The 25,553-nt window shown below is 47.9% G+C and overlaps 1 long non-coding RNA gene across 1 annotated transcript in view; it reads right to left on the bottom strand.

Moving 5' to 3' along the window:
- Positions 1-11,580: 11,580 nt before the first annotated feature.
- The window catches only part of LOC133040651 (uncharacterized), an 83,189-nt gene continuing 69,216 nt past the window's right edge, over positions 11,581-25,553 (bottom strand). The window contains exon 4 of the long non-coding RNA XR_009689021.1: positions 11,581-11,640. This is a non-coding gene — a long non-coding RNA (uncharacterized LOC133040651). The remainder of the gene's footprint in view (positions 11,641-25,553) is intronic.

A 25,553-nucleotide genomic window follows, 5' to 3' on the forward strand; every position in this document is an offset into this window, starting at 1 on the left:
TGCTATCCAAAAGTCTACAAGCAATAAATGCTGGAGAGGGTGTGGAGAAAAGGGAACCCTCTTACACTGTTGGTGGGAATGTAAACTAGTACAACCACTATGGAGAATAGTGTGGAGATTTCTTAAAAAACTGGAAATAGAACTGGCATATGACCCAGCAATACCACTTCTGGGCATACACACCAAGAAAACCAGATCTGAAAGAGACACGTGCACCCCAATGTTCACTGCAGCACTGTTTATAATAGCCAGGACATGGAAGCAACCTAGATGCCCATCAGCAGATGAATGGATAAGGAAGCTGTGGTACATATATACCATGGAATGTTACTCAGCTGTTAAAAAGAATTCATTTGAATCAGTTCTAATGAGATGGACGAAACTGGACCCATTATACAGAGTGAAGTAAGCCAGAAAGATAAAGACCAATACAGTATACTGACGCATATATATGAAATTTAAAAAGACGGTAACAATAACCCTATACGGAAAACAGAAAAAGAGACACAGATGTACAGAACAGACTTTTGGACTCTGTGGGAGAAGGCGAGGGTGGGATGTTTCAAGAGAACAGCATCGAAACATGTATATTATCTAGGGTGAAACAGATCATCAGCCCAGGTTGGATGCATGAGACAAGTGCTCGGGCCTGGTGCACTGGGAAGACCCAGAGGGATTGGGTGGAGAGGGAGGTGGGAGGGGGGATTGGGATGGTGAACACATGTAAATCCACGGCTAATTCAAGTCAATGTATGACAAAAACCACTACAATATTGTAAAGTAATTAGCCTCCAACTAATAAAAATAAATGGAAAATAAAATAAAAATTATAAAATTAATTATACAAAAATGGAGCATGGACTTAAATGTAAAGCTATAACATTTTAGAACAAAAATATAGGAAAAATCTATGAGGAAAAACCCCTAAACCTAGGGCTAGGCCAAGAGTTCTTTGATGAGAAAGAAAAGAATGTTCCATACAAGGGAAAACGGATAAATTGGAAGTCATCAGAGACTAAAAACTTTTGATCTGCTAGGGGCCCTGTTTTGTTGTTGTTTAGTCGCTAAGTCGTGTCTGACTCTTTTGTGACCCCAAGGACTCTAGCCCATCAGGCTCCTCTGTCCACGGGATTTCCCAGGAGAGAATACTGAAGTGAGTTGTCGTTTCCTTCTTTAAGAGATCTTCCCAATCCAGGGATTGAACCCAAGTCTCCTGCATTGGGAGGCAGGTCTAACTGCTGAGCCACCTTTGAAGCCCCAAAGGCCCTTATAGGAGAATGAAAAAAGTTACCACCAGGAGAAAATATTTGCAAACCTCATATCCAGAGAAGAACTAGCATCTGGAATGTGTACAAATGTCTCAAAACTCAACAGAAAAATAGGTTAAGAAATAAACAATCCAATTAGAATATGAGGAAAAGATATGAAGACACATTCACTGAAGGGAATATACAGGTTGCAAATAAACATATAAAAAGATGCTCAACATGATTGGTCATTAGGGAAATGCAAATTAAAATCACAATAAGATATCACTACAGATCTATCAGAATACATAAAATTTTAAAACAGCGATGACACAAAATGCTGGCAAGAACACACAGAAATTGGATCACATTGCTGGTAGCAATGTAAAGTGGTACTGCAACTCTGGAAAACAGTTTGGCAGCCACCATATGATCCAGCGATTGCACTCCTCGGTGTTTATCCCAGAGAAGGACTTATGTTCACATACAAAAAGCTATACATGAATGTTCATAGCAGCCTTATCCATAACAGCCCCAAACTGGAAACAACACAATGTCCTTCAACACGTGAATAATTTAAAATGGGCAAGTGGTTGCAGGGTACATCTATATCATGAAATAACCACTCAGCAATTAAAAAATGAGCAATTAATTCAAATACAACCTAGAGGACACTCCAAAGAATTATGCTGAGCAGAAAAGTTAACCACAAATGGCTACATTTTTGCTATATAAAAAAATAACAAATACATGTGACAAGATCATAGAAATGGAGATCTGGTGAGTGGTTACTGTGGGACAGTGCGGGGAGTGAGGGCAAGAGGGAAGTGGGCGTCGCTAAAAAGGGGAGCAGAGCATCCTCTGGTCTCTGTTCTGTGTCTGGACCATGCCAATGTCAGTATCCCAGATGAGCTAGGTCCTAGTTCTACGGGTTTGAAGAAGTCAATCCTGGGGAGAATGAGGTAGACGGAACACAGGATCGCTCTGCATTACTTCTCACAACTGCATTTGAATCTGACATAATCTCAAAATAAAAGGCTTAATTTTTTAAAAGTAGCTATTCTTAGCTCTCCATCTGTTCAAAAACAGGTGGTAGGCTGAAATTGGCCCACAGGCTGTAGTAGTTTATAGAGCTTAATGCAAACAACAAGAAACACTATACGTTCATTCAGTGGAGTCTTAGATGTTAAAACTGTAGAGAGATCTGGCCACAGTTAGAGGTCTTAAAATGTGTCTTCATTGCTTTTCTAGATGGCAAGTGTCCATTCCCAAAGCTAACCTGAAGGGGATAGGAGCAGCAGATATGTAACCCCTCTGGTTTTAGAATCTTCAAAATCCTCTTTCTCTTATCATTGCTCTCATATCTGTATCACAAGCTCACTTTCCCCAGGTATATGCTGCTCCCGTTTTCCTACCTCCTGGATTTTCACTGCATCATGGACACAAGTGTGTGTTTTATTCAACTCTGGTGTGGGTCATGTAAATATGATCATTCTTTGAACAGGAGTTTTGTTTGAATTGCATAGACTGGTGTTCACTTTCTCAGTCTTTCCATTTCAATCTCAGTTTTGTCCACTGTGCAGCACACTCACACAATTAACACCATAAAGCATCTGTGAGGGCTTCCCAGGTAGCTCAGTGGTAAAGAATCGGCCTGCCAATGCAGGAGACACAAGTTTGATCCCTGGGTTGGGAAGATCCCCTAGAGGAGGAAATGACAACCCACTCCAGCAGGGTTCCTGGGAAAATTCCATAGAAAGAGGAGCCTGGCAGGCTACAGTCCATGGGGTTCCAAAGAGTCAGATGCAACTGAGCATGCATGCATGCACAAAGTATCTATATTCACATTCATATTAGAAAATCTTTGCTCCAGTAATCATTATTCATTCACTGTGGCCTGTTTCCTTTCTATTGCATTGTAATTATTTATGTTGGCCTCTCTTTTAAAAAATTGTATTGTGGGGAATTCCCTGACAGTCCAGTGGTTGGGACTCGGTGCTTTCACCGCAGTGGCCTGGGTTCAATCCCTGGTCAGGGAGCTAAGACTTCCTCAAGTCATGAGGCACATCTGAAAAAAAAAAAATGCATTGTGATCCTTAGCTGATTTCATTTAAGGGTAGGGCACTAGAAAGCTGTGTGTTCACGGGCGAGGCTTCGTGGAGCTTACCGACCAAGGGCTCTACTGAAGGTTGATCCCAAGTAGATCACTCTTTGACAACATTCGTGTCCTTAGGTCTTTTCTCCTGGGTCTATTAAATTACCTGGAGAAGATGCTTTACTTTCCATCTTAAGGTTATGATCTTCCTTATACATTCTGGGTGCTAGATATGGGGGGTGGGGAAGCTGCTCACTTTGTCTTCATCCTGGGATGAAGTTCTTTTTTTCCTTCACTGTTGTCGTATCATCAGGAAAGAGCATGTATTTGACTCACCATCACTAACTAGAAGTCTTCATTTAAATCATCATAATCTGAGCCAACACATGAGGAATGAAAATGGCAGGAAGGGTTTAACATGACATCTGGGTTTGTCATCATTCTTTGTGTGTGTGGGTGTGTGTTTTAATTTCTGTTTTGGTTTGTCATCATTCTTGGCCCCCAGCCCCATAGTTACGTCAAGCACATGGACTCAAATGATCATTCTGGATATAGCTGAGATTAGTTCTCTTCACTGGAGATGGTTAGGCTAGTAGGCGGGAAGTCAAATCCCAAACCTAACTTGAAGGAGGAAGTATTTGGATGTGGCATCTTCTTCAAAATCCTTTTTCTCCTGCTTTTTGTTTTGTCAATATTATACCAGGATTGGGGGCCCATCCTCCCCAGCTGTACGCTCTCCTAATCATAGATAGTTCATCAGAATGGATCAGGGTGTTCCAGGAGGAGGCAGGAGATTGAACCAGTAATTTCTATAGATGGGTCTTTTGGCTCTAAGTTTCTGAAGTTCAAGTAGTGTTTTGTGGGGTGGTCTGGAAATCTAACCATCAAATATGCACCTTTATTGCTTTGTGAAAATGTGCTCTGAGTTTCATGTAGCAACCTGACTTGTCAGTAACAGGTTAAATGCCAGCTTGGGGACACACTCCCTTGGGGCAGAGCTGCAGACTCGACGTGCTAGGTGACGGCAGCTCAGCAGGGAGTTCCTGGGGGCTCTTCAGAAATGGGTGGTCCCCAGCAGTGGGCCTGGGCTTTCCCCAGCAGGCAAGGAATCCACCTGCAATGCAGGAGATACAGGAGACTCAGGTTCAGTCCCAGGGTCGCGAAGATTCCCTGCAGTGGGAAATGGCAACCTACTCCAGGATCCTTGCCTGGAGAATTCCACGGACAGAGGAGCTGGGCCGGCTGCAGCCCACGGGGTCACAGAGAGCCAGACACGACAGCGGCTGAGCATACACGTGCAGCTGTGAGCCTCAGGGGACACGCCGTCCTGCCCGGGGCCCCTGAGGAAGGAAAGGGCAGTAAGCGCAGGCCCTAAGGCAGCCAGCACGTTTCCGCAGGGGCAGGGCTCACCCTGGATGCTTGCCTGAGAGGATCAGGAACGGGGAAGAACTGTCCGTGTTATCTGTTCTGCTTGACATTTCGCAGAGTTGACGCAGTACCTGGGTGTGCGTTTATATATACAAAGCAAGGATTTAGAGCATGCTATTTTTTGTGTTTTGCCAATTTGACAGGTAAAGCGGTATTCTTTTATTATTTGGACAGGAATACCTCTGTTTATAAAGATGTGCCTCCCCCCTCATTGACCGTTTATATCTTTCCCTCTTGTGCTCTCTGTTCAGAACTGTTTGCTGGTCACCATCTCATCTCAGAGCTCATCATTTAGAGGAAGTAGACAAACACATACATTTTGTATGTGTTTCTGGAATGTTTCTGGAACTTGAAAAGAGAGCCTCTGTTTTTAGACACAGAATTTGATATAAGTCAGATTTATTGATATTTTATTATGTGGTTTGGGTCTTCTAAATCCTTATTTTTTATTTACTTGCCCTGTCATGAGCTGAAAATGGTGAACTAAAGTCTCTACTTATTAATACTAATAGGCTTCTACCACTGTTTGTAGTCCCTGTAATTTTTGATGAGAAAAATGTGATTTTATACATATCTATAATTTTTGCATCTTCATTGTGAATTATATACTTCATCATCATGCATCCTTTCTCTTAGGTTTTTGCTACCATTCACCTGTAACAGTGAGGTTGTAAACACTGCCTCCCTTTAGTTTCTCTGAAAATGTCATTTTTTCATGATTACAGATATAAGTATTTAAAGCTGTAAATGTTCCTCTCAGCACTCCTTGAATGGCATTATTTCCACATGTATCACTGACATATCATACTCTTTGCCTATCAGCTGTTCTGAATCACTTCAAGGTGTATCTTTTTTACATAGCGTATACTTGGATTTTCCTTATAATCCAGTTTGAGTCCTTTTCTTCAAGTGTATCTGGACCATTTACATTTACAGACATGACAGGTGTTTGGTCTTGTTTTTTTCCATCATAGTCTACATGACACATGGTCTTTCCACTGATGTTTTAAAATAACTTCCTACATATGACTGTTTCCTTTGTTTCTGCATGTGCTCTGATCATTCAAAAACTTTATACTCTTACCTTTTGATGGTTACCTTATTCACAAGTCTGACCTTAAGATGCCTAAGTGTGGTCTTCTTGAAACTGTTATACATTCTTGAATCTCTGAGTTTATCTTTTTCATCAAATTTGAAAAATTTTAAGCTAATTTTTATCTCTGTCCCATGTGTGCGCTTAAAAACTGTTTATTCTCTCTCGAATGAAAAAAATCTATATTTATCTATTAGATCAAGTTTGTTAACATTGTGATTCAAATCTGTATCTTTGTTTTTTTCAGCTTTTGATCTATCCACTTAAAATCTCCAACTAAAACTGTTGCTCTCTTTCTAGTCGATTGTAGTCACTTGCTTTATATATTTTGATGCTATATTGGCAGCAACATACATATCCATGATCATAATATCATTTGTTGCTAATAATATATGACACCCTTTGCCCCTTACAGCATATTCATCTTGTAATTGTTTTGCTAATGTTAAAATTACCACCATGGATGAAACTGGAGCCCATTATACAGAGTGAAGTAAGCCAGAAAGATAAAGAACATTACAGCATACTAACACATATATATGGAATTTAGAAAGATGGTAACGATAACCCTATATGTAAAACAGAAAAAGAGACACAGAAATACAGAACAGACTTTTGAACTCTGTGGGAGAAGGTGAGGGTGGGATGTTTCAAAAGAACAGCATGTATACTATCTATGGTGAAACAGATCACCAGCCCAGGTGGGATGCATGAGACAAGTGCTCAGGCCTGGTGCACTGGGAAGACCCAGAGGAATCGGGTGGAGAGGGAGGTGGGAGGGGGGATCGGGATGGGGAATACGTGTAACTCTATGGCTGATTCATATCAATGTATGACAAAACCCACTGAAATGTTGTGAAGTAATTAGCCTCCAACAAATTAAAAAAAAAAAAAAAAATTACCACCATGGCTTTTGTTCAATCTGTTGACATGTATTTTTTCTATATTTTTACTTGTCAGTCTTTAATATACTTTGGCTTTAAATATGTCTTTTGTGGATATTACTACATCTTTGAAAACCCAGCCTGGCAGGGAATTTCAATGTCTCTGGAGAATCTAGGTGAAGGAACTAGATGGAAAGACTTTCAAGGAAGCTGTAACATAGTTAGAGGTAGAAGTAACTCCAGGTGGAGGGCCTTGCAGAAGGAGTTTACCTGGACTTCTGAATTTGTTCCAGTCCAAAGAAGGCGATGCCTTGGGAGTTGGGCCTAAACCCAAAAAGCTCACTGCGCTCTCTGCAACAGCGGCTGTGATCCATGTGGCTAGCTGCGCTTTGTTCCAGTTAGAAAGGGAACAGTTCCAGGCTGGAGAAGTTTCCTTCCTGGGAGGGTTCAAAGACAGCCTTCTGTACGACGGGGAAGTGAACAAAGGAAGCATAGACCTTAACCACTGCATCATTGAGCACCCAAAGTTCCCTCTGGTCTACCTTCCTGAAGTTATTACTCAACAGCTCAACAGATTAAAAGCTTTTTGAAAAGACTGGCTCCTTTCCACAGACCCGGCAGGTGGTGAGATAATATGGATGACCCAGCTGGAATACACTGAAGTCAGAAACATTTGCCTTGTAGAATAATGAGCAAATATTCAGAACAACAGAGGACAGCCTGGCTATTGCAAGACACAAAGATGCCTAATAGAGTGGGTGAGGCAGGACACAGGTTCACAACTGTGCTTCCCTGGTCTTTGAAGCACAGGGCAGGTGGGACAGAACTTCAGAGTATGTGCAAGCACCTACACAATCCTAGTATAGATATTCTGGAAGGATCGGGAGGAAGCTACTCATCTATTTCCTTGATCCAAAGATTCTGTATCTCATTTTTAATGTTTAAGCAAGTCTGTGGCAAATACTGTAGAGAACATAGAATTAAACTTGGTTCCAAAAAAAAAAAAAAGTATTCAAAGTAAAGTGATAGGCACTTCCCTGGAGGCCCAGAGGTTGTGACTCTGCCTTCCGGTGTCGGGGAGGGTTTGATCCCTGGTCGGGGAGCTGAGACCCCACAGGCCTCACAGCCAAAATGCCAAAAACACAAAAAACAGAAGTAATATTGTAAAAAATTCAATACAGACTTTCAAAATGGTCTGCATCAAGAAAAATCTAAGAAAAAAAAAGAAGCAAAAGAGACATCTTCAGGTGACGGAGCACTGGGGGCATTTTTAATATAGAGCTATAAAAGATAAACATACTCATGTACACACACATACACATACATCCACACATGTGTATGTGATGGCAGACTTCCAAAATGAAATCTAAGAGCCATAATTTCAAGAGATGTCCTTCTTTCTCTGCCTCTAGCAAGTAAATAATGATGTTAAGATCCTTTGCGGGAAAGGAGGACGACAATCATCTCTTTCACAGTCCTGAACAACCCTGAAGCAGGTGTTAAACACCATCTCCTTCTTACAGATGAGTCTGGCCTCCTGTTTCCTTCCTGGTGGCTCATGAAGGATGCAGGAGGGAAGACGGCGTGTGATGCTCCATCTTTGAACCAGCTGGGCAGGAATTAAAGGGGCGACTTTAGAACCAGCAGACACACAGACACATCTCGGTACAAATTTCTTAAAACACATCAAGTAACACCTTTCAAACCAACAACAATGGTTTTGGGGGGCTTATTTTGGCTACACCATACAGCATACGGGATCTTAGTTCCCCGAAAAGGGATCAAATCCACGGCCCCTGCACTGGAAGCAAGGAGTCTTAACCACTGGACCACCAGGAAAGACCCTAATAATGGCCTCTATTCCTGTTTCTAACCTGATTCCTCTTTTGGAATTTGCTCTTCGAGAAACCTTAGGCTCAGAAATGAGGATTCCAAAAACCAAGAGCCCCAGATCCTGCTGAAGAACCACAGCACGACTTTCTGTGACACTCCTAATAAACCATTCGGCTTGGCTTTGAAGCTGTTTGAACTGGGCATAATTTAGAAGCTGTGTATCAAATCATGACCCAGTGCCTCCACAGGAGAGTACCGTTTACCCTGAGAACTGTTCAGTTCCACCCAGCAAGTCCCGAGTAAATTGGCGTCTCATTCCTGCCAGGAGGGGGCTCACATCAAAGCTGTGTTCACTTCCAGGAGTCCATTCTCAGCCTGCTCTCACCAAGCCTGCCTGGTAAGTGACTTCAGTGAGAACCCAAGACAAGTCCACCAGGCCTCCGGGCGGACAGTGAAGAGGAAGCAGTGGGTGAACAGAAAAGCCACCTGAGGCTCTGCTGCCAGGGTGACACGCGGTGCCCAGGAGGCCGGCCTCCAGGCATGCCCTGGGGGTTTGAGCACATTGACAAGGAGGAAGGAAAGGGCTGTTTACTGAGCATCTAGTGTCCGAGGCCCAGGGCCAGGCCCCTGTCTGTTCCCATGCATCCCCTCAATACCCTCTGCATCAGTAGTAACATGACCCTGCCTGATGCAGCGGGCAGCTGCAGCTCACGTCGTGGACGACCAAGGTCACCTGGCTTGCAAGGGGGCGGGGGAGGACTCGGTCCTTGCTTCTCAAGCATCACACTCTTCTCACATTACCCCCAGAATGTCCTAAGCACGAGCACTAAGATGCTTTCACGAGGAGCCTGTGGAACAGGCTTTTCTCTTCCATCACCATGAGGGTGAGAGATTGAGCAGGTGTCAGACACTCGGTGGATAAAGCTGAATCACAACAGTCTGCTGGTCCAAAGACGGCGTCTAAGACTGTCCACACATTTTGGGCAAGAAACTTGCTTTAGGCTGGGAGAGTGGAGAGGAGGAAATTAGCTTTCATTAAGAAGTAATAGATCTTCACAGGGCTCCCTAGGTGATGCAGTAGTAAAGAATCCAGCTGCCAATGCGAGAGACTCGAGACGTGGGTTCAATCCTTGAATCGGGAAGGTCCCCGGGAGGAGGAAATGGCAACCCACTCCAGTGTTCCTGCCTGGAGAATCCCCATGGACAGAGGAGCTGGTGGGCTGCAGTCCATGGGGTTGCAGAGTTGAACACAACTGAGCGACTAAGCGTGCACACACACAATAGATCTTCACAATGAAGAAGATAGACTTTGGAGCCAGATTGCCTGGACTTTTTTGCTTTTTTTTTTAATGTGGACCATTTTTGTCTTCACTGAGTTTGTTACAATATTGATTCTGTTTTATGTTGTTGTTGTTTTTTTTGGCCCCAAGGCATATGTGAGCTTAGTTCCCCAACCAGAGATCAAACCAGCACCTCAGTTTCCTCATCTGTAAAATCAATCACTAACAGTACCTACCTACTAGCGCTGTATGAGAAATCAATGAATACATGGAAAGTAACATGTGTACACATATATGACCTGTATTACACATACACATGTTAAATGCTATCAATTACTACAAGTAACTACTGGGTCCCAGGCGTTAAGACTTGGTATCATAAATACACTATTTCAACTGATTCCTCCCTCAGCAATCCTATGAGGCTAGATAAGCTCCACTTTTACAGGAGGAAGTGGACTCAGAGCATGCCTTCACAGTCAGGGAGCAAGTCACGCAGACCATGAGACTAAATAAGTGCTCCTCTCCCCACAAACCTCCCCTAGGCAGCAGTGACCAGGGAACAGACACCCTTGGAACAGCTGCCGTGCATCTGACTTTACAAAGTGGCCCGCTGCATCCAGCAGGCAGGACAGCGGACGATGCCCGCGGAATACAATCAAGCAGCCTGTCCAGCACGGCCAGCCTGCACCCAGAACTCAGCTGGATTGTCCCCAGTGGCCCCTCTGCAGGACCAGAACAAAGCCTGACCTGACCCTTCAAGTCCAGGTCTGTGGTGCTCTTTGCTCACCGGTGTCTAAAGTGCTTGTGGACAACTCTTAGTTTGCTGTAACAGACCGATTAATGCCTCCTCTCTGGCCCTCTCAAGATTCTCTCAATCTTAAAATGAGCCAGTCAAATAGCATGATTTTATTGGAAGTGATTCACAGTAGGGAGTGAAGGGCAAGGTGGACAAAGCCCAGGGGACTGAAGGCCAGAGGGACACTGCCCAGCCAGGGGACGACCCCCACAGACAGATACCACCTTCTTGTGGTCCCCGGAGAGCAAAGACCACCTCCTGGCAAAATAAGACAAATGTCCAGTTTAAGGCTATTATCTCCTTTATTCAAAAAATAAATATTTCACTTTTGAGTCGACATATATTTCAAATCACATGAAGCATTACATGAAGAATTACAGTCCCTTCGGAAATCCTGAACACGTGTAGGAAAGAGTCATGTTCAAAGCAACAAGGATGGGGTAAGAAGCACTGATCCCAACTGATCCGTGACCCAGAAATTCCTCCTCTCATCAGGTGAAGCTGTCGACATATCGATTGGAGAGCAACACAGACACACACACACATACACACGCGCGCGCGCAGCTTTGAAGTCTGAAAGGCACATGAAGTGGACCATAAGGTGTATGGCACATTCACTGATAAAACGTTCCCTATTCCCTTCCCGAGAAAAGTGGAGAAACTTTAATCAAGTCACAGACCAGAGAAGACAGGGGGGCCCTGCTCAGAGCTCGGGAAACCCTGCGCACGGAAGCCACTCATCTGCGCCCTCACTCGGCGCTGGCGGGGCGCGTGGCCACGTACACGAAGACCACGATGAGCAGCACTACCACGGCCAGCGTGGGCAGCACCACCGTGGTGATCTGCCGCCGCGCCTCCTGCATGGCCTGCTTCCGCTCCTTCTTGTCCCGGGACGTCTCCTTCTTGGGCTTCCCCTTGAGCTGCCGCATCTTCCCGGGCTGCTAGGAGGGCCACGCCCCTCGGGTCAAGGCGCCGGATCTCCTGCGAGAGAACCACGGTCAAGAACCAACGGAGGGAAAGGGAAAATGAATCGAGAGTGAAAGGCAAACGCTAAACCAGGAGGAGGATCTGCGAGTCGAGGCCCAGGGGGGAAGGACAGAAGAGGCCTAGCCGTGCCTCCGGGCGGTGGGCAGCGGGGACACTGGGCACTGAGACAGGGCTTCTCAGTCCCAGGGCGGCCGACCAGGCCTGGGCAAACATGGACACTAGTGCTTTCATGGTATGAAGAGAGCGCCCACTGCCGCCTCCACTCAGCGGCTGGGGCACCCTTCTCCCGCCCAAGGCTCCGCGTACTCACCTCACTCTAAACCCACCAGCTCCCCAGCCAGGCCCAGCGCCGGACCGCCCACAGCTCCCCCGACCTGGGGCCTGATCGCAGGCCGGGCCGCCTCAGTGAGGCTGCAGAGAGCCCGGGCTCCGCCGCCTCTGCCTCTCGGTCGCTTCCCTCGCCCACCCACCCACACCTCCTGCATGCCAGGCTCTGCTCGCGGGGCTGAGGAAGGCGGGGCACCGCGGTCTGTGCTCCGGGGGTGCACCCTGGGCTGCAGGCGGAGTGGAGAGCTGGCGCAGGCAGACGATACAGGGGGACTGGCTGAGCCCAGGGCCCTGCCGCCCACTCATCCCATGTCTGTAAATCTGTGCCCCAGGGAGGCGCTCCGGGGCTGCAGCGGTGCTGCCGGGGCCCGGGGAAGGAAGGAAACCCGGGGGTAACTCCGTGAAAGTCCCATACCGAGTTTATAGCAACAGAAACAGGCCGCGGCCAACTTAAGTTGAGAAGGAGTTTAGGCCGTGGCCTTGGGCACAGCACGGGATCAAGGAAGCAATGTGACAAGGGGCTTCCCTGGTGGCTCAGGGGTAAAGAAGCCACCTGCAGTGCAGGAGACGCAGGTTCCATCCCTGGGTGGGGACGATTCCCTGGAGGAGGGCAGGGCAACCCACTCCAGTATTCTTGCCTGGGGAATCCCATGGACTGAGGAGCCTGGTGGGCTGCAGAGTCGGACACGACTGAGCACTCCGGAGCCAGCAGCCATCCCCAGAGGTCACTGACACCTCAGGTCTGGAGGCAGCCTCGGGCTGGAGCGCTGCCCGGCCGCTGCCTCTGGGGCCGGGGGGTGGGGGTGGGGGGATGGGGGCGAGGAGGGGTGAGGGACCAGACAGGCCGCTGTCACTGCTCTGGAGGATCCCCCAGGGCCCAGCTTTCCTGCGTCACCATGTGCACACGACCAGACAGGCGGAGGCCCAGCACGCCCGCAGCCCAGCCGTCCAACCTCCACAAGCCAGGCGAGCGTTTTCTGAGCACAGTGAAGGAGCAGAGGGTGAACAACGCCCAACTTAACATCTGGAGAAGGAAATGGCACCCCACTCCAGTGTTCTTGCCTGGAGAATCCCAGGGACAGAGGAGCCTGGTGGGCTGCCGTCTACGGGCTCACACAGAGCCGGACACGACTGAAGTCACTCAGCAGCGGCATCGTCACCTGCTGGGCCCTGGTACAAGCCGGGCCCTTTCGGAGGCAGAGGAGCAGCGGGCGCCCGTATTCCTCCAACAGAGACTTTTGCACCCCAGTACTGTGCTCTCAGTTTTCGCCCAGGGCAGCCGGGGGCCTGTCCCCATCCTGGTGAGGAAGATGACATCTACACCTAAAGGAATGTGTGAAATGGCAGGACATGGAATGTGAGTTCCCAGCTGGGAAAGGATGCCTTTCTTTTAAGGAAAGAATAATGGCTATTTTCCAAAGCCTGATGGAAATCATATGTCTGCCTAAATGGGGCTGCCCGGAACATTTACTATTTGCTATTGGCTGGCATCATGTCATCCCACTGCAGTAACATCAGCCCTCTTGCCCTTCGAGAAACTCTGCCTGACTGTGGATAATACAAAAAAGATACTGGGGTCTGTCTGGGATGAGAGGAATGGTAAGAGACTAGGAGCCCTCTACCATCAACAGGCCACTACTTTTTAGGACCTGACAGGTGTAGGAGCCCCTGGCTTTACAAACCCTCCTTTTCAAATCTTCCAGAGAACTGGCAGGCCAACCTGGGTTTAAACTCAGGATGGATCACTTGCTGTTTGAAGAGTTTGGGGCTTCACAAAGCCTCAGTGTCAGAAGTTCCCGGAGGCTTAAAAAAGCCTCATTCCGGGGTCAGTGCAGGTCTGGCCAGGACTTAGAGGACACACACAGGCTCAGCGGTGGCCTCCCTGCTCTCAGCCACCTGTGCTGTGGGCCTGAGACAGGGCCCCGAGCGTGTCTTCGGCCAGTGAGGGGGTGGTGGGCAGAGGGAAATGCCTCTGAGCTGACAGCCAGGGAGAAGAGAGGCCGAAGCCTGGGGAAGGGCAGCAGACAGAGGGAGTGGACAGAGCCCGAGGGTGGCGGGAGGGGACGTGGAGCTGGCACCGAGGCCAGGCCACCCAGGGGCTGCTGGACCACGGCTAGGGGTCAGGCTGCTCAGAGCAGCGTAAGGGCTGCACACGGGGAGGCGCAAGCTCTAAAAAGCTCTCCAGGCCGGTCCGTGGAGACCTGGGTACAGGGGGATGGGAAGGAAGGTGCTCAGAGCTGGCCAGGGAGGGACAAGGGTGGCTCAGACCTGGTGGGGACGACCGGTGGTGATAAACACGAGGGTAAAAGTGAAAGTTGCTCAGAAGTGTCCAGCTCTTTGCAACCCCATGGACTGTAGCCCGCCAGGCTCCTCTGTCCATGGAATTCTCCAGGCAAAAATACTGGAGTGGGTTGCCATTCCCGTCTCTCTCCAGGGGATCTTCCCAACCCAGGGATCGAACCTGGGTCTCCTGCATTGCAGACAGGTTCTTTACCATCTGAGCCAGCAGGGAAGCCAGTGGGCTTTAATTCAGGGCGTACAACGAACAAGACCTAGTGACAGATTAGACATGGCACGAGAGGGAAAGAAAGTCATGGGGAAGACCTCAGGTTTGGAGCTTGAGCATCTGGGTGGACGGCGATCACGCTCGTGAGGTAAAGGGGAGTCACAGGAAGTGGGGCTGGATTTGAGAAAGGCCATCAGTGCTCTGCGTGCACCCACCCACACGTGAGGAGGCCTGTCAGACATCAGCATGAAGACACTCAGGAAGTGGGGAGGACATGAGTCCAGAGCTTGGTCTCGGCTGAAGGCCTGCACTGGAAGTCACCGGCGATTGAGGATGTGAGCTCAGCAAGGACAAGGCAGATGCAGAAGAGGGCCCAGCCCAGGCATCTGACAGTTAGCACAGGGAGCATGTGTGTGTGTGTGTCTGTGGGAGTCGGGGGTTTGGGGGGCGGGGGAGCCTATGGAGAAGAGGCGCGTGAAGAAGAGAAAAGACTGTGGAGCCCTGGGGACCAAGAGTCGAGAAGAGCATGCTTCAGATGCCACCGGCACAAAGGGAAGGTGAAGCAGGAGCCTGCGGGCCTGGTGACCGGGTAGCTGCCGTGAGGAGCTTCATTTCGGGGCGGGAGGGGAGCGCCCAGGCTGGGGCTATCACAGGAGAGGCCACACACTGTCCCTGAACAGACAGAAGCTGTGCCCGACTGTAAATGGCACACTGCCTCCTTCATTGAGAAAGTTCCGCCGTGAAAAAATGTCAGCGGAACTAAAGTGCTTGCAGTGCACAGCTGATCAACATCCCATCACAAACTTCTCAGTCCTGTGATGACTCGTGACCAGAGACTCACACCCCAGCACTCTGCCTGGTCCTTGGACAGACAGCTGGTCTGAGGCTCTGCTGGAAGCCCCTGGGGGGCCCAGAGAGAAATGCAAGGACGTATGAGGGTTCCCACAGAAGGGAGAAAACCTCAAGGCTGAAGAAAAGAGGGGGGAAATCTTCAAGAGAAAGCTGGGAGCACAAAAGGACAGCTCTGCCTCTGAGAGAAGCAAAGGCAGGAGTTGGAATCCAGCGGGAGGCAAGACAAAGAAGTTCAGGAGGGGGCAGGTCTGAGGGGCCTGGCAGGGATGAGAGGCTTTCCCCTTCTCCGTGAAAGAGCGGAGGGCTTCTGGGCAAACCTAGGGAGCTGGGAGGCAGGCTCGAGGGAAGAGGAGGCAGGAACAACCCTGATGGAGAGGGAGAAGTCAAGCCGAGCAGGGAAACACCAGCCCACACGGCCGACCCCCTTGCGTCCTCTGTGCCCACGGCCCCCCTCTGGCAGGCTGAGGACCGGCTCACCCACTCTGGCTGCAGCCGCCTGGACCGGGTGGCCAGCCAGCCCAGGGCTGGGTCCTCCAGGCCTGCCAGGACCTTTGAAATGTGTGGCTTTGCCTGGAAAGGAAATCGGGCCAATCCACCTCTATTTCAGAAATCTAAACTAAGAAACCTGAATGGACACTGAAGCTGGAAAATCCTGCAGAGGCAGGCACCGGGGAAGCAACCTGAGGCCACGCGCAGCAGACGGCAGAGAAGGCCGCGCTGCGGACAGGAGCTGGGGTTCAGGGGCTCCTGAGAGCTGGGGAGCAGTCCGCCCCTGTCTCTCCAGCACAGCCTGCAAGGGCCTGCTCAGTACAGGCTCCTGAGCAGACCTGTGTACACATGCTTCTGAATCTTGGGATATCTCTGAATCTCTTTGAACTGGAGTTATTTCCAGTGGGTCACTGTGGCCTCTAATGAAGGAGCCCTGGCTAAAACGATTGCTCCAGTTTTACAAACGAGGAGACCAAAATGAGGGAGCGGCAGAGTCCTAGGTCAAACCTGCAGCAGTCTGACCCTGAAGCCTGACTCCTCACCATCCTCCGGTTCCTTCCCCATGGACCTTCCCAGCCCATTACCCCATTGCGGCCACATCGCTGCTCACCAGCCTCCGTTGGAAAGTCGAAGATGAAGCTCACGAGGCGCAGTCTGGCTCTTTCCCAGCAAGCAGCCCAGACTGGATCAAGGCCACTAGCTGAGTTCTAGCTTTACAGCCCGACTTTGACTGCCCCCTGGCCACCCCACTGTCTTGAGCTCCCCTACCAAGGAAATGGAAGACTTCACAAACACTGCAGTTCCACCAATGACCCTCCCCCACAACAGGCCCATAGCAACCGGTCAGCACTGGAACATTCCAACTGGTCCCCAGTGCGTGGTTAGAAGGGAGGTGGGTAGAGAAGAGGAGGAAACATATCCTTTAGTTTTGACTCATTTTATGGGTTTTTGCTAAGATTTCCAGTCTTTTTGCTATATTCGGTCACTAAGACTGAAGTTGTGTCTGAGCTGTGTCTGACTCTGCAACTCCATGGACTGCAGCACAGTAGGCTTCCCTGTCCTTCACCATCTCCCAGAGTTTGCTCAAACTCATGTCCATTGAGTTGGCAATGCCATCCAACCATCTCACCCCCTTCTCCTCCTGCCCTCAGTCTTTCCCAGCATCAGGGTATTTTCCAATGAGTCAGCTCTTTGCATCAGGTGGCCCAAGTATTGGAGCTTCAGGATCAGTCCTTCCAATGAATATTCAGGGTTGATTTCCTTTAGGACTGACTGGTTTGATCTTGTCCAAGGGACTCTCAAGAGTCAAAAGCATCAATTCTTTGGCTTCAAACTCCTTTACAGTCCAATTTTCACATCGGTACATGACTACCAGAAAAACCATAGCCTTTTCTATATATATGTGTGTGTGTGTGTATACATGTGTGCATACACATGCTTATTAAAATCTTTATGCATATTTCTTCCAACTTGGAGATCATAATATACATACAGCCTTAGAGTTTATGAGGGAAACAGTCAGGAGCAGAGGTTAGAATGTGGGTTTGATGCCAGGTTTGAGCTCAGCTGTGCCGTGTTTAGTTATACAACCCTGAGCAATGTACTTAATCTCTCATGGGCTTTCCTCTGTAAAATGGGACAAGAAAACCCGTTTTGTGGAGTTACTGAAAAAAAAGAGAAGGACCGAAGTATTGATTAACAGGCCAAACTAGATGCTCAATACACTAGTACAGAGTAACTAAGTCTCCAGGGATGTTTGTGCGGTGCAGATGCAGGTGAGGAGGGAGACACCAGGGAATTCTGCCCCTTTTTTGGTTTCGAACCATGTAACCCCTGGATGACAGAACCCCCAGTTTTTCTCTCTTCCCTGCTGAAAACCACCAGTTACCAATCTGCTGTTGGGCAGGTTTTCCCAGAGGTTTAATGGGAGAAGTAGGCTGGCATGGCAACTGAGGGAAGGTTCAGAATCACGGAGACCACGCCCAGCTCCCGTATCCCAGACGGGCTGGGCCCTCACCGCCCAGTAAGGCAGCCAGAGTCACATGCGGCTATGAGCCACGAGACGTGGTGCCATCCAGACTGAGCTGTACTGTAGCTTGAAATATTTGAAATACACACCAGAGATTGAAGCCGCAGTACCAAAAGAAAGAAAATAAAATATCTCATTAATATCTTCTATATTAATTACAAGAAATGATAGTATTTTGGAGATACTAGGTCCAATAAAGTATGTTATTAAAGTTATTTCACCTGTTTTCTTCTTACTGTCTTAATGTGGGCTACTCGAAAACACCAAATTCCATGAGTGGCTCACGTGGCATTTTAACTGAACATGCCTGCCCCATGCAAATAAGCACCAGGCTCAGCCTCCTGAGAAGCTCCCACATCGCGACCTTAACTCACAATGTCGAGGACTTCAGACCCCTCACAGCCCAGCCCCAGTGGGTCTCTTCAGCCTCCTCACACCTCATGCGACCCACAGCTACCAACACACCTGAGCGTGCACCGCACACACTCACACCCCACGTCCGTGTTCACACGCACGCCAGAGCTCTGTCATGCGCCCTCCCCCTGTGTAATTCTCACGCCCTTCCCCATGCACTGGCATCCTCTCTGTGCGCTCATCCGTGGTCATGCCCCATGCCCAGCCTTCAGCGCTCCCTCCTCGGCACCAGCACAGCCCTCAGCTTACGCCTACTGCAGCGCTGACCAGGGGCGACCACTCAGCAGCCAGGCCCCTGATGTTGCCACAGGACCAGGCATCCCCCTCCAGGCTGGCAGGATGCCTCTCACATAACAGGGGCTCAAACAAGCGTCTCCGGATTGAACATCAAAGGTGGAAGAGTTTAATACAAGCAGTCATCTTACGCACTCACCACAGAGTTACAGCAGAAAATGGCTCAGTAAAGGAGAAGAAGCTATAGCAGAAAATAACCAAGCAGCTAGCTGCCACTTGGAAATGCTCATCTCATTCTCAACACGGGGTTGGTATCCTCACTCCCACTTTATATGAAGAAACTGAGATTCAGAAAGTATGATGATTTGCCCACATCAAAGACTAACCAACATGGTCTCAATTCCAGTGTAAATCCCATAATGTGTATGTGTGTGTGTGTGTGTGTGTGTGTGTGTGTGTGTGTGTGTGTGTTCAGTCACTAAGTTATGTCTGACTCTTTGCGACCCCGTAGACTGCAGCACACACCAGGCTTTCCTGTCCTTCACCATCCCCAGAGTTTGCCCAAACTCATGTCCATTAAGTCGGTGATGTCATCCAACCATCTCAACCTCTATTTTCCCCTTCGCCTCCTGCCCTCAATGGTTCCCAGCATCAGGGTCTTGTCCAATAAGTCGGCTCTTTGAATCAGGTGGCTGAAGTAGTGGAGCTTCAGCTTCAGAATCGGTCTTTCCAATCAATATTCAAGGTTGATTTCCTTTAGGACTGAGCAGTTTGATCTCCTTGAAGTCCAAGGGACTCTCAAGAGTCTTCTCTAGGACCACAACTCGAAAAGCATTATCACTTGTTAAACACTGAATGAATGAATGGACTGAGGATTTGAACTTGGACTTAATTCCAAGTCCATGCATCCTCTCTGCATGACCCCACAGTGCCTCTCAGTTACCCCACAATTAAGAACGTCACCTATCACATCCTGAAGACTCACTTCCTGTTGCACTACTGCACTAAATCGCTCTACATGTATGTGTGCTCAGTTGCTAAGTCATGTCTGACTCTTTGTGACCCCGTGGACTGCAGCCCGCCAGGCTCCTCTGTCCATGGGATTCTCCAGGCAAGAATACTGGAGCGGGTTGCCATTTCCTTCTCCAGGGGATTTTCCTTACTCAGGGATTGAACCCGGATCTCCCGCACTACAGGCAGATTCTTTACCACTGAGCCACCTGGGAGGTCCCACTAAATCCCTCTACAAATACACAAACCTATTTCCCACTTTGCAGACAAGGGAACTGCGGCTCAGAGAAGAGCCCTCGGTCAGAGTGCATCTGGGCTTCTGCCCCAACTCTGTCTGCTCCAGTCCCACAGCTGCCTCCAGGCAGCCAGGCCATCCCTTGGAAGCATATGGAGTGACGGGGCACAGGGTCAAGGGTCCACACGGGCTCCTGCCTGTCAGCTCCCAAGGGAGGCTGTGCGGGGCGGGCAGGGTGAGCGGGAGCCAGGCCATCCGTAGCCTGCCCCACTTGGCAGCAGGTAAAGCCTGTTCTCGACTCACCCTGAGTCCTGGAAGGTATCCTGCATGCCCACCCCGGCTGGGCCACTATCCCGGGTTTAAAGACACACTGCTTGCTGCTTGGACTCACCATGGGTTAGGCCACCGGAAAGGCCCCCGGGATGTCCCCGGCCACTCGAGGGGCTTTTCCCGCTAAGAGCAGCGTGTCCCAGTAACCATGTGGAGGGGCTGTGAGCTGTGGGCTGCAGCCTCCCCACGCAGGCGACGGGAGGACAGAAACCAGGCCCGGGCGGCAGCCCCGGGGAGACCACTCCCAGGGGTGACGGCTAGAGACTGCCGCCCACCTCTGTGCTGTCCACTTGTTCAAAGCCCCCAGACCTCCCGTCTCTAGAAAAGGCAGTGAGCCTGAGGTGCTTGTGAAGAAAACGCTGCACTCTTCTCCTACTTCTAAATGAGGAAAGCAAACAAACAAACAGCACAGAAGGGTGCGGGCTTCCCTGGCGGCTCCGTGGTAAAGAATCCGCCTGCAATGCAGGAGACCCCAGGTCGATCCCTGGGTCAGGAAGGCCCCCTGGAGAAGGAAATGACAGCCCACTTCAGTAACTCTTGCCTGGAGAATCCCATGGACAGAGGAGCCAAGGGTCAGATACAACTGAGTGACTAACCCACCACCACCAAGAAGGGTGTGTGTGCAGGTGGCGCCGGACCTCACCAGCTCTTCTCCTGGCTGCGTCATTGAAACGGTACAGCATCAGAAGGCTGACCTGCTCCGCGCTCCCGGCCACGAGCCCGGGGGAGCCGCCCTGAGTGCAGGGAAACGTACGCGACTCATCAGGGAGCCTGCTTCACTTTCTGTCCTCAGATGTAGCCAGAAGGGGCCAGTGATGACCCCACTCCCCTCTGCCAGGGGGCCAGCAGGTCGCCGGGAGAACTGAGCAGGCTGGGAGTCCCGACACTCGCCTGCAGGTGCGGCTGACATCAGTGTCTCCGGGGTGCAGACGCGGGCGCACAGAGACAGCCCCCCAGGCTGCAGCGCCCCACTGCCCACGACCTCAGGCTGGGAGCTCGAGGGCCCACGGGAAGAGCAGACAGACAGACGCTGACAGACGCCAACCCGCGCGCATGCTTCTCTCAAGAGGCTGGAAGAAGAAAATAGGTAATTGGGTGGTGGCCGGGTCTGCTACTCCTAAATAAAAATCCGGGAACACTAAAAGAACCTTGGGTGGGCTGCTGAATAACACAGACGTAAAGAGCTGGGGTTATATCGATAAGTGGGATGAGGAGCCTTCCAGCCAAGTGCTTTCTGTACAGAGTCTGTTTCCTCTGCATCTTATCTACTACTGCCCTTTTTAACAAGAAAGAGGAGCGTACAGAGCAACTTCATGTCTGCGCTTTAACTCTCATCCTGGCACTTGTAGGGTCTGGGCAAGGAACCTTTAATCTCTTAGACCTTAAATGACTGTCTGTAAAACAGGGATAAAAATTCCAAGAAATGAATGAAAATGAAAACACAACAACCCAAAACCTATGGGACACTGTAAAAGCAGTGCTAAGGGGAAGGTTCATAGCATTACAGGCTTACCTCAAGAAACAAGAAAAAAGTCAAATAGATAACCTAACTCTACACCTAAAGCAATTAAAGAAGGAAGAAATGAAGAACCCCAGGGTTAGCAGAAAGAAAGAAATCTTAAAAATTAGGGCAGAAATAAATGCAAAAGAAACTAAAGAGACCATAGCAAAAATTGACAAAGCTAAAAGCTGGTTTTTTGAAAAAATAAACAAAATTGACAAACCATTAGCAAGACTCATTAAGAAACAAAGGGAGAAGAACCAAATTAACAAAATTAGAAACGAAAATGGAGAGATCACAACAGACAACACTGAAATACAAAGGCTCATAAGAGACTACTACCAGCAGCTCTATGCCAATAAAATGGACAACTTGGAAGAAATGGACAAGTTCTTAGAAAAGTATAACTTTCCAAAACTGAACTAGGAAGAAGTAGAAGATCTTAACAGACCTATCACAAGCAAGGAAATCGAAACTGTAATCAGAAATCTTCCAGCAAACAAAAGCCCAGGACCAGATGGCTTCACAGCTGAATTCTACCAAAGATTTAGAGAAGAGCTAACACCTATCTTACTCAAACTCTTCCAGAAAATTGCAGAAGAAGGTAAACTTCCAAACTCATTCTATGAGGCCACCATCACCCTAATTCCAAAACCAGACAAAGATGCCACAAAAAAAGAAAACTACAGGCCAATATCACTGATGAACATAGATGCAAAAATCCTTAACAAAATTCTAGCAAACAGAATCCAACAACATATTAAAAAAATCATACACCATGACCAAGTGGGCTTTATCCCAGGAATGTAAGGATTCTTTAATATCCGCAAATCAATCAATCAATGTAATACACCACATTAACAAATTGAAAGATAAAAACCATATGATTATCTCAAATGATGCAGAAAAAGCCTTTGACAAAATCCAACATCCATTTATGATTAAAACTCTTCAGAAAGCAGGAATAGAAGGAACATACCTCAACATAATAAAAGCTATATATGACAAACCCACAGCAAGCATTACCCTCAATGGTGAAAAATTGAAAGCATTTCCTCTAAAATCAGGAACAAGACAAGGGTGCTGACTCTCACCACTACTATTCAACATAGTTTTGGAAGTGTTGGCCACAGCAATCAGAGCAGAAAAAGAAGTAAAAGGAATCCATATAGGAAAAGAAGAAGTGAAACTCTCACTGTTTGCAGATGACATGATCCTCTACATAGAAAACCCTAAAGACTCTACCAGAAAATTAGTAGAGCTAATCAACGAATATAGTAAAGTTGCAGGATATAAAATTAACACACAGAAATCCCTTGCATTCCTATACACGAACAATGAGAAAACAGAAAGAGAAATTAAGGAAACAATACCATTCACCATTGCAACAAAAAGAATAAAATACTTAGGAGTATATCTACCTAAAGAAACAAAAGACCTATACATAGAAAACTATAAAACACTGATGAAAGAAATCAAAGAGGACACAAACAGATGGAGAAATATACCGTGTTCATGGATTGGAAGAATCAATATTGTCAAAATGGCTATACTACCCAAAGCAATCGATACATTCAATGCAATCCCTATCAAGCTACCAACGGTATTCTTCACAGAATGAGAACAAATAATTTCACAATTTGTATGGAAATACAAAAAACCTCAAATAGCCAAAGTAATCTTGAGAAAGAAGAATGGAACTGGAGGAATCAACCTGCCTGACTTCAGGCTCTACTACAAAGCCACAGTCATCAAGACAGTATGGTACTGGCACAAAGACAGAAATAGAGCTCAGTGGAACAGAACAGAAAGCCCAGAGATGAATCCACAAACCTATGGACACCTTATCTTCGACAAAGGAGGCAAGGATATACAATGGAAAAAAGACAACCTCTTTAACAAGTGGTGCTGGGAAAACTGGTCAACCACTTGTAAAAGAATGACACTAGAACACTTTCTAACACCATACACAAAAATAAACTCAAAATGGATAAAAGATCTAAAGGTAAGACCAGAAACTATAAAACTCCTAGAGGAGAACATAGGCAAAACACTCTCGGACATAAATCACAGCAGGATCGTCTATGACCCACATCCCAGAATATTAGAAACAAAAGCAAAAATAAACAAATGGGACCTAATGAAACTTAAAAGCTTTTGCACAACAAAGGAAACTATAAGCAAGGTGAAAAGACAGCCCTCAGATTGGGAGAAAATAATAGCAAATGAAGAAACAGACAAAGGATTAATCTCAAAAATATACAAGCAACTCCTGAAGCTCAATTCCAGAAAAATAAATGACCCAATCAAAAAATGGGCCAAAGAACTAAACAGACATTTCTCCAAAGAAGACATACAGATGGCTAACAAACACATGAAAAGATGCTCAACATCACTCATTATCAGAGAAATGCAAATCAAAACCACAGTGAGGTACCATTACACACCAGTCAGGATGGCTGCTATCCAAAAGTCTACAAGCAATAAATGCTGGAGAGGGTGTGGAGAAAAGGGAACCCTCTTACACTGTTGGTAGGAATGCAAACTAGTACAGCCGCTATGGAAAACAGTGTGGAGATTTCTTAAAAAACTGGAAATAGAACTGCCATATGACCCAGCAATACCACTTCTGGGCATACACACCAAGAAAACCAGATCTGAAAGAGACACGTGCACCCCAATGTTCATTGCAGCACTGTTTATAATAGCCAGGACATGGAAGCAACCTAGATGCCCATCAGCAGATGAATGGATAAGGAAGCTGTGGTACATATATACCATGGAATATTACTCAGCCATTAAAAAGAATTCATTTGAATCAGTTCTAATGAGATGGATGAAACTGGAGCGCATTATACAGAGTGAAGTAAGCCAGAAAGATAAAGACCATTACAGTATACTAACACATATATATGGAATTTAGAAAGATGGTAACGATAACCCTATACGCAAAACAGAAAGAGAGACACAGATGTACAGAACAGACTTTTGGACTCTGTGGGAGAAGGCGAGGGTGGGATGTTTCAAGAGAACAGCATCGAAACATGTATATTATCTAGGGTGAAACAGATCACCAGCCCAAGTTGGATGCATGAGACAAGTGCTCGGGCCTGGTGCACTGGGAAGACCCAGAGGGAGTGGGTAGAGAGGGAGGTGGGAGGGAGGATTGGGATGGGGAATACATGTAAATCCATGGCTAATTCAAGTCAATGTATGACAAAAACCACTACAATATAAAAAAAAAAAAATTCCTAGCATTCAAATATTTTTTGAGCATCTATATCAGGAGACATGGTGGGTAGTTTACAGGAACATGGGGGATGGGCAATCCACAAATGCATAGACTATGTGTCAGATGATGCTACATGCTTTAGAGAAAATAAAAATGAGGGAAACAGAGGCTGCAAATTTAGAGAAATCAATCAAAGAAGCTTCCTGAGAAAGTGACACTGGACCAGAGACTCCAGGAGGCGAGAAAGTGACCAAGGCAAGACTGGAGTCCCCGGGGGCTCTGCCTATGTTGAGAAGAGCAACGCTGGACCGCTGGCTGCGGGGGGCCAGGGCCGAGGCCAGGAAAGGGGTGCAGATGCCAGTGAATCACTCAGGAGGGACGTGGTGGCTTGGTCCCGGGAGGGGCAGGTGTCGTGAAAAGCAGCCGGGCACTGAGAGCTTTCTGAAGGGAATGCCAACACGACTTACAGCAGACTGGCAATGGAGTGTGAAACAATACAACGACTCAAGGTTCTGTGGCCCAAGCAAGTACAGAATGCAGGCACCACACAGGGGCAGGGGAAAGATGGGGGGTCATGAGGCAGGCAAAGCGACGGATGCCCAGCCGCTGATGGTCTCACCACTGAGCCCCGACGGCCCACTGCCCTCCTTCAAAAACAAGTCAGAGTTAAATTTATAGTGATCGGCAATGTCAAGCACAGCAATTTGTTTTAACTAGTTGACCTAAAGCAAACTCAACCGCGGAAAG

This window comes from Dama dama, chromosome 2, assembly GCF_033118175.1.
Source record: "Dama dama isolate Ldn47 chromosome 2, ASM3311817v1, whole genome shotgun sequence".
Lineage (NCBI taxonomy): Eukaryota > Metazoa > Chordata > Mammalia > Artiodactyla > Cervidae > Dama > Dama dama.